Source organism: Saccopteryx leptura, chromosome X, assembly GCF_036850995.1.
Source record: "Saccopteryx leptura isolate mSacLep1 chromosome X, mSacLep1_pri_phased_curated, whole genome shotgun sequence".
Lineage (NCBI taxonomy): Eukaryota > Metazoa > Chordata > Mammalia > Chiroptera > Emballonuridae > Saccopteryx > Saccopteryx leptura.
In genome coordinates, this window is record NC_089516.1 from 20,184,806 (window position 1) to 20,192,779 (window position 7,974).

General features: G+C 39.9%; 1 pseudogene; it reads right to left on the reverse strand.

Moving 5' to 3' along the window:
- Nucleotides 1-1,227: 1,227 nt before the first annotated feature.
- On the reverse strand, nt 1,228-2,737 carry LOC136386064 (RWD domain-containing protein 1-like; annotated as a pseudogene).
- Nucleotides 2,738-7,974: the final 5,237 nt, after the last annotated feature.

Consider the following 7,974-nt stretch of genomic DNA (forward strand, 5'->3'; position numbering starts at 1 on the left):
AAGGTCATTTGTCGAAGTTCTACAACTTATTTAGAAAGTAAACTTACAAGTATGCAGAAAAAGATTCCCTATTTCTGCTATGGGTTAGTAGAAAATAAATTATTTTGTAGTTGCAAATACTCTGAATTATAGATATTAAGATATTTGGGGGAAAGTTGTAACTACCATTTTTCCCCCTCAGAAATATATAAGTGATATTCTGTAATTTGATAGGATTAAGTTCAAAATGTTGTTACCTTTGTTCTTTTTGCACTAATATACAACACTCCTGAATTTTTACATTGCCAGAAATAAATAAAATTAAAAAGAGGTACAAAATCTCATCTATCACAATAAATTATTTTTCTTTGGCAGAACCAAATTGCATTTCTTCACTTTATATCTCTTGTTTTTTACTTCCCTCTGTTGCCTTTAGTCTGAAGAAGAAAAAAATCAAGTAATACACAGATGTCAGAAATTAATTCACTCTCTTATTAAATATTCAATAATAGAAAGCTTTTAAATAAATCACACAGCAAATATAATACAGAAAAAAAATTTAAATTCCTGCCTCTGTCTATACATGTAAGTGTGTTTTTATTTCTACAGAAATAGATAATGGATAGATGTAAGAAAAATATAAAAATTTATATAGACATTATTTACCTATTTATCTACTGTTTTGTGTGCTCTTACAGATCTTAAAAACTAGTGTTTAGTCATGTTCTTGTCAAGCAATAAGAATACTTCCTTACTCTGGGAATTTTGTTAGTTAGCTTGTTTTCTAAAGGAAAAAAATAAAGGTGAAGGGCAGAGAGGATGCTTGCAGCATAAAAAAAAGTGCAAAGAGGAAAGTTCTTCATATTTTCTACCAAATTTAAGAAATGAAAATATACATAATATACATAAAATCTATCATGTCTCAATGAACAAGGAATTCAAAATTTTCTGAACAAATTAAATGGTTTCATTCTTCCAATGTAAATTATCTCTACATTCTTAAGGATTATTTTAAGATCTCTGATTACTACGGATAACACCGATTGAATAAAATATTAATTCTATTCTCTTCTAGTCCCACTTTCTTTCTTTGTTTAAAAATTTAAGGTTAGTTCATTAAATTCAATTATGAAAGCTATCAGGAAAATATTCTTCTTGAAAACTATTTTTTTTTTCTCAGAAGAAAAGAAAGGAAGATTAACACTCTCTCTTCATATCCACAGTCTTTCTGTAGATGGGGATAGACCATTAATCAGTCAAGTCACTCTCTGGGTCAGCAGAATTCTAGTCTGGATCACCCTCATCACCCTCCAGCTCCAAGCCATCCATTTCCTGGAACAAAGACTCCTCTACCTCCATTTTGTTTTCAGCATCCTTCAAGAAATAGATTATCAGATGAGTCAAGATTATGATTTGTTTCAAATAACAGTTTCTTATTTAATTTTTTTCCTGATTGTTGTTCTCCTTTCATTGGTTTCTTTTTTATTTCCAAGAGTTCTGCATCAAATGCAGCTTTTCAGCTTAAATTCTCAATTGCAACAGGAGCGCCATGAAATAATTGCTTTTCGGCTTCTGTTTCTTTTTGTTTGTTTTCTTCTCTTCTAGTATGTACAGTGTGTCCGTAAAGTCATGGTGCACTTTTGACCGGTCACAGGAAAGCAACAAAAGACGACAGAAATCTATGTTAAATCTGCAGCAAATAAAAGGAAAACTCTCCCAGTTTCTGTAAGATGATGTGGCAGCATGTGCACACGCACAGATGATGATGACGTAACACTGTGTGTACAGCGGAGCAGCCCACAGCCATGCCAGTCGAGATGTGGACGGTACAGAGGAAAGTTCAGTGTGTTCTGTGGCTTGCTAAATTTGAATCCGTGACCAAAGTGCAACATGAATATCGGCGTGTTTATAACAAAGCGCCACCACATAGGAATAACATTACTCGGTGGGATAAGCAGTTGAAGGAAACCAGCAGTTTGGTGGAGAAACCCCATTCTGGTAGGTTATCCATCAGTGACGAGTGTGTAGAAACTATACGGGATAGTTACCTAAGGAACCCTAAAAAATCTGTGCATGAGCCCACATCGAACTGCACTGAATAAGTATGAAACTGGGAGAGTTTTCCTTTTATTTGGTGCAGATTTCACATTTCTATCGTCTTTTGTTGCTTTCCTGTGACTGGTCAAAAGTGCACCATGTCTTTACAGACACACTGTATTTTTTTTTTTTTTTTACTTTTTTTTTTTTTTTTTTCATTTTTCTGAAGCTGGAAACAGGGAGAGACAGTCAGACAGACTCCCGCATGCGCCCGACCGGGATCCACCCGGCACGCCCACCAGGGGCGGTGCTCTGCCCCCCAGGGGGCGATGATCTGCCCATCCTGGGCGTCGCCATATTGCGACCAGAGCCACTCTAGCGCCTGAGGCAGAGGCCACAGAGCCATGCCCAGCGCCCGGGCCATCTTTGCTCCAATGGAGCCTCGGCTGCAGGAGGGGAAGAGAGAGACAGAGAGGAAAGCGCGGCGGAGGGGTGGAGAAGCAAATGGGCGCTTCTCCTATGTGCCCTGGCCGGGAATCGAACCCGGGTCCTCCGCACGCTAGGCCGACGCTCTACCGCTGAGCCAACCGGCCAGGGCCACAGACACACTGTATTTGAACCACTGTTTCATTTAATTTTCCTTACACAGCTGTCACTAAAGTAAAGATTATCACCATACCAAGGTTTCCTTCTGCCTGTAATACTAATAATTTTTAAATGCCTGAGATACCATTATCTTCTAGATTTTCCTGTGAGAATATTTAGTAAAAGGAGGGGGTCTCCATCTGGATATTTCTCACTGTCTGTAAACTTGAAGGTAGTCTGGATAGTTCCATCATTTTCTCCAGCTTCAGATGTCACAGTAATGGTGAAGCTGGGAGATTTTCTGATAATACTCTTAAGAAGTTGGGATAGATGAACTCCAGAGCCTCTAGCTCATGGCCCTGGCCCTTGCCATCTTTGTCATTGTGACCCAGTTGCTCACTGCTCAGGGATTGCCCAGACACCCCCTTGATGTGCTATAGCTGGGACAACCACTGTGCTGGGAAAGCAGGCACTGGCCCAGTGGGCACAGGTACAGAGTTCCCACCTGGGGGTCCAGGGGCCTCTTTATTCCCATTTTCATTTTCAAGCTCTGTGACCTTGGTGTATAGTGATCAGTAATTGGTCAGTAAATGGCATATTATGACTTCTTATCCACCCAACAATCATATTTTTCTCTTCCCTTTTCTTTCCTTTTTTTTCTTTTTCTTTTTTTTTTTTTTTTTTTTTTTTGCATTTTTCTGAAGCTGGAAACAGGGAAAGACAGTCAGACAGACTCCCGCATGTGCCCGACCGGGATCCACCCGGCACGCCCACCATGGGGTGACGCTCTGCCCACCAGGGGGCGATGCTCTGCCCATCCTGGGTGTCGCCATGTTGCGACCAGAACCACTCTAGCGCCTGAGGCAGAGACCACAGAGCCATCCCCAGCGCCTGGGCCATCTTTGCTCCAATGGAGCCTTGGCTGCGGGAGGGGAAGAGAGAGACAGAGAGGAAGGCGCGGCGGAGGGGTGGAGAAGCAAATGGGCACTTCTCCTGTGTGCCCTGGCCGGGAATCGAACCCAGGTCCTCCGCACGCTAGGCCGACGCTCTAGCACTGAGCCAACCGGCCAGGCTCTTCACTTTTCTAAGAGAAAGTTTATCTCATACCAGAGGCACATTCTACTGGCCACCAACATTCCAAAGAATGCTTAACAGAAGGATCCCTATGGGAAACTGTTTGTATGTGTGTAGGGGGAATACATTTTTATTAGAGACCTTGTATGACTTAAAGTATTTATTTTCCAAAGTGTATTGATTTATCTGGAGCATAACAGGAATTTAAAAAGAGTCTAAAATGCTTTTATATTTCAAAATTGAAATGAATATCACAAATATACTATAATTCCCACCTTTTCATTGTAGTGATACAGTTTTCATTTAGCATGACTAGTTTAGGAATGCTAAGGCTTAACTGATCCTCATTCTATGTCCAGACTTTGTTTTGAGAATCTGAAAAAAACTGAAAACTTGAGTCAGTCAAATTAATAGAGAAGAGAGATATAGTGAGCTGCATGAATAAAATCAATATTTTTGTTCCTACTGTAATATTCCAATTGGAATTATAATTAGAGAATACCTAGGCGTTCCACCAGAATTAAGGACCTGTCACCATTTTAACTGAATTTTTCTCTTTTCCACGGGTTAAAATTTAGCTATTAAAAGAAAATAACGTTTTAGATACACAGCAAATATTCAAAGTTTTTGTAAATGGTGCTTTATTCTTTTTTTTTTTTTGCATTTTTCTGAAGCTGGAAACAGGGAGAGACAGTCAGACAGACTCCCGCATGCGCCCGACCGGGATCCACCCGGCACGCCCACCAGGGGCGACGCTCTGCCCACCAGGGGGCGATGCTCTGCCCCTCTGGGGTGTCGCTCTGCCGCGACCAGAGCCACTCTAGCGCCTGGGGCAGAGGCCAAGGAGCCATCCCCAGCGCCCGGGCCATCTTTGCTCCAATGGAGCCTCGGCTGCGGGAGGGGAAGAGAGAGACAGAGAGGAAGGAGGGGGTGGGGGGTGGAGAAGCAAATGGGCGCTTCTCCTATGTGCCCTGGCCAGGAATCGAACCCGGGTTCCCCGCACGCCAGGCCGACGCTCTACCGCTGAGCCAACCAGCCAGGGCTGGTGCTTTATTCTTAACAAATTGTGTTGGTGCCACATTGATCATTTCTAAATTATGGATAATTGAGATCAAAGTCTGCATTAAGAGCTTTTCATTCTTAACTTTGGCTAACATACCTCTCCCTCTAGGTAATTCCAAAAGTATTCATAGACAAGTGTTTCAAATTTTTGATTCATTTTGGTAAATATTTTGCACTGTATTATAACTAAAATATAACTTTTATAAAATATAATTTTGGAATATAGACAAACATATTTTTGCTTCCTTTTTTCTAATTTTTTGTTGATCATTATTTAGCTTTACTTTGGTATTGTGTAAACAGATGAAAAATAGATATGCAATTATTTTCCTTTGCCCGAATGCATACTCTTTGCAATGTAGCTTTGATGTTTCTCCCATTAGTACATGCAGTGTATTATCTTAACTCTAGAATCTGAGCTGATCTGCTGACTTACTTTGACCCATGGAATGTGGTAGAAGTTATATTGTGCTAGTTCTAAGCCTAGACTTCAAAGAAGATTTTTGTGCCTCTGCTTTCTCTTGAAACCCTGCCCAGCCACAAGAATAGTCAGAGCTAGCCTTCAGGAGAATGTGGAACAGAAAAATGTCATGCTAGCCAAAGCCATTGTAAGCCAATCAGCTAGCTCCCAGCTAATTTGTCAACTAATCATAAATCCACAAGAAAGCCCAGCAAAACCAGAAGAACTTCCCAGCTTAGCTCAGCCTAAATTGATGGTCTACAGAATTGTGAGTGAAGTAAGTGGTTCTTGTTTTAAACTACTAAGTTTTGGAGTGGTTTATTATGCAGCAAAAGCTAACTGATATAGAAATATAAATATTCAAAACAAGAGGCACACAATTTTGATACTGGATTAAATAGAAGTTATAGCAATCTACAGAACTCACAGAAGTATCGATTTCACTCATACTCTTAAGATAAAGATAAGACTACACAGTAGTTAATCAAAATGTAGAATTAAAGATGAAAGTGATAGACTTTGTGATAACTATATTGTATTTATTGTTTCTTTGTGACTTGTGTGTAGATACTTTGTAAATAAGTTAAAAGACTAGAATATTCTTTGTTCTTAAGTATTTGATACCACTGACATAATATGTATCTCCAGGCTTATTGTAGAACATTTATAATGAAGTATTACTATATTCTTTCTTTGATATGTCTCATTATAGGGAAAGTCTATGGTTATAGTTTGAGTTCCATCAGAAACCAACCCTGATTCTAAGGATTGAGTGAAAATAATTTAATTTGGAGATTAAGGAGATAGCAGTGAAATATTGGGGAAATGAAACAGGATAAAGAAGTCAGTCAATAAAGGGTGACTATCAAGCAACCTACCACTGTAGATGAATACAGCTTATTTCTCCCAAAGACACATATCTCAGACTTATCTCAATTGAGAGATATGGAAGGTAGGATATTTATACACTGACTCTCATCAAATATTGGATGAGGACTGTTCCTAGGAGTTACTAATTGCCCATCACTTTTGGCCTACTGCCTAGCTGCAAACCAAGCCCCCCCCCCCCGCCCCCCCCCCCCCACAAAACCAGAACAAAACAGCGCACCATAAATTCAAGAGCTGGCAATTTGAAGTGTACAGGTGTGAACAAAGATGGCAAAAATGAGAGGATATATGGATAGGACTTCAACTGTGTCTACTACAGCCATTCTATTACAGATACAGTTTAGGGTTTTTGATTCAACCTATTCAGGTTAAAAAAGAAATCAAGCAAACACTTTTCATTACATTGGGCTCCTCAAATCTTTTCCTAATCTTTCAAAATAATGTAGAATCAGCATGTTTAATTCAAGTAAATCTATATCTAGCATTGATCCTAGATTCCTTTTAGAGTTCCTATTACAAAGAAAATGCCACTAGTTTATGACCTTTGCTTATGAGAAGGCACAATTTGTACTCTTTATTATATTTTGCTCAACTAGTCTTGCTTTAAATTATTGTTACTTTGTATTTTTAATTTAAAATATAGCTCTAAGGATCTTAGTTTAGGTCCCAGTCCCCTAGTCTCATTCACACAAATCACTACATCTTCTTCTTTCACATTTTCCCTAAACTTACACATGAGCCTCCCATTTCATTTTCATTGCCATTAACCAAACTATTTTCTCCCCTGAATGAACTGACTTAACTGTTCTTCTTTTCCTGACTGCACTATTTTTTTCTGAGGAATTACTTTTAAAGTCCCTTATCTCCTTAGGGCACAAAGTTATGGGAATGATGGCAACCAACAGCCTAGATGTCTCAGAAGAAGAGTCGTTTGTGGTGGTGTATGTAATTCATAGGAACCTAAAGTGAGGAGGGGCATGTAGAGGAGAGTCTGATGACATTACTTTTCAAGACAGTCAAGGTAAATGATGATGAAATCGTGGATTACTTTCTGTGTCTCCTAAAGCAATACTTTATGCTGCAATATATATGAGATTCATAATCTTGCACTTTTGCTTCAACAGATTTCACCAAAACATACCCAAATCTGCTCATTTCTTTTGTTTTTTTCCCTCTATATTCATGTGCATGTCTTTTTTTTTTTTTTTTTTTTTTTTTTTTTTTTTTTTTTTTTTTTTTGTATTTTTCTGAAGTTGGAAACAGGGAGGCAGTCAGATAGATTCCCGCATACGTCCAACCGGGATCCACCTGGCATGCCCACCAGGGGGCGATGCTCTGCCCATCTGGGGCATTGCTCTATTGCAACCAGAGCCATTCTAGCACCTGAGGCAGAGGCATGGAGCTATCCTCAGCGCTTGGGCCAACTTTGCTCCAATGGAGCCTTGGCTGTGGGAGGGGAAGACAGAGAGGAAGGAGAGGGGGAGGGGTGGAGAATCAGATGGGCACCTCTCCTGTGTGCCCTGGCCGGGAATCGAACCTGGGACTCCTGGATGCCAGGCCGATGCTCTACCACTGAGCCAACCGGCCAGGGCCATGTCTTTTTTAATTGTAGGTCTTAGGGTGACATTGGCTAATAAAACCATATAGGTTTCAAGGTACAACTCTAACCCATCATCTGCACACTGCATTGTGTGCTCACCACCCAAAGTCAAGTCTCTGTCCACCACAAAAGTTGCTTAATGCATGTGTAGAACAAGACTTCCCAAATACTAATTCAATATCCTCACCTACTGGAACATTCTTAGCATAACACAGAAGGAAAAATTTTGGTCCTTGCTCAGTTATTTGATGTCCCTGTTCCTTATACCATCAAACAGACTACTTGTTGG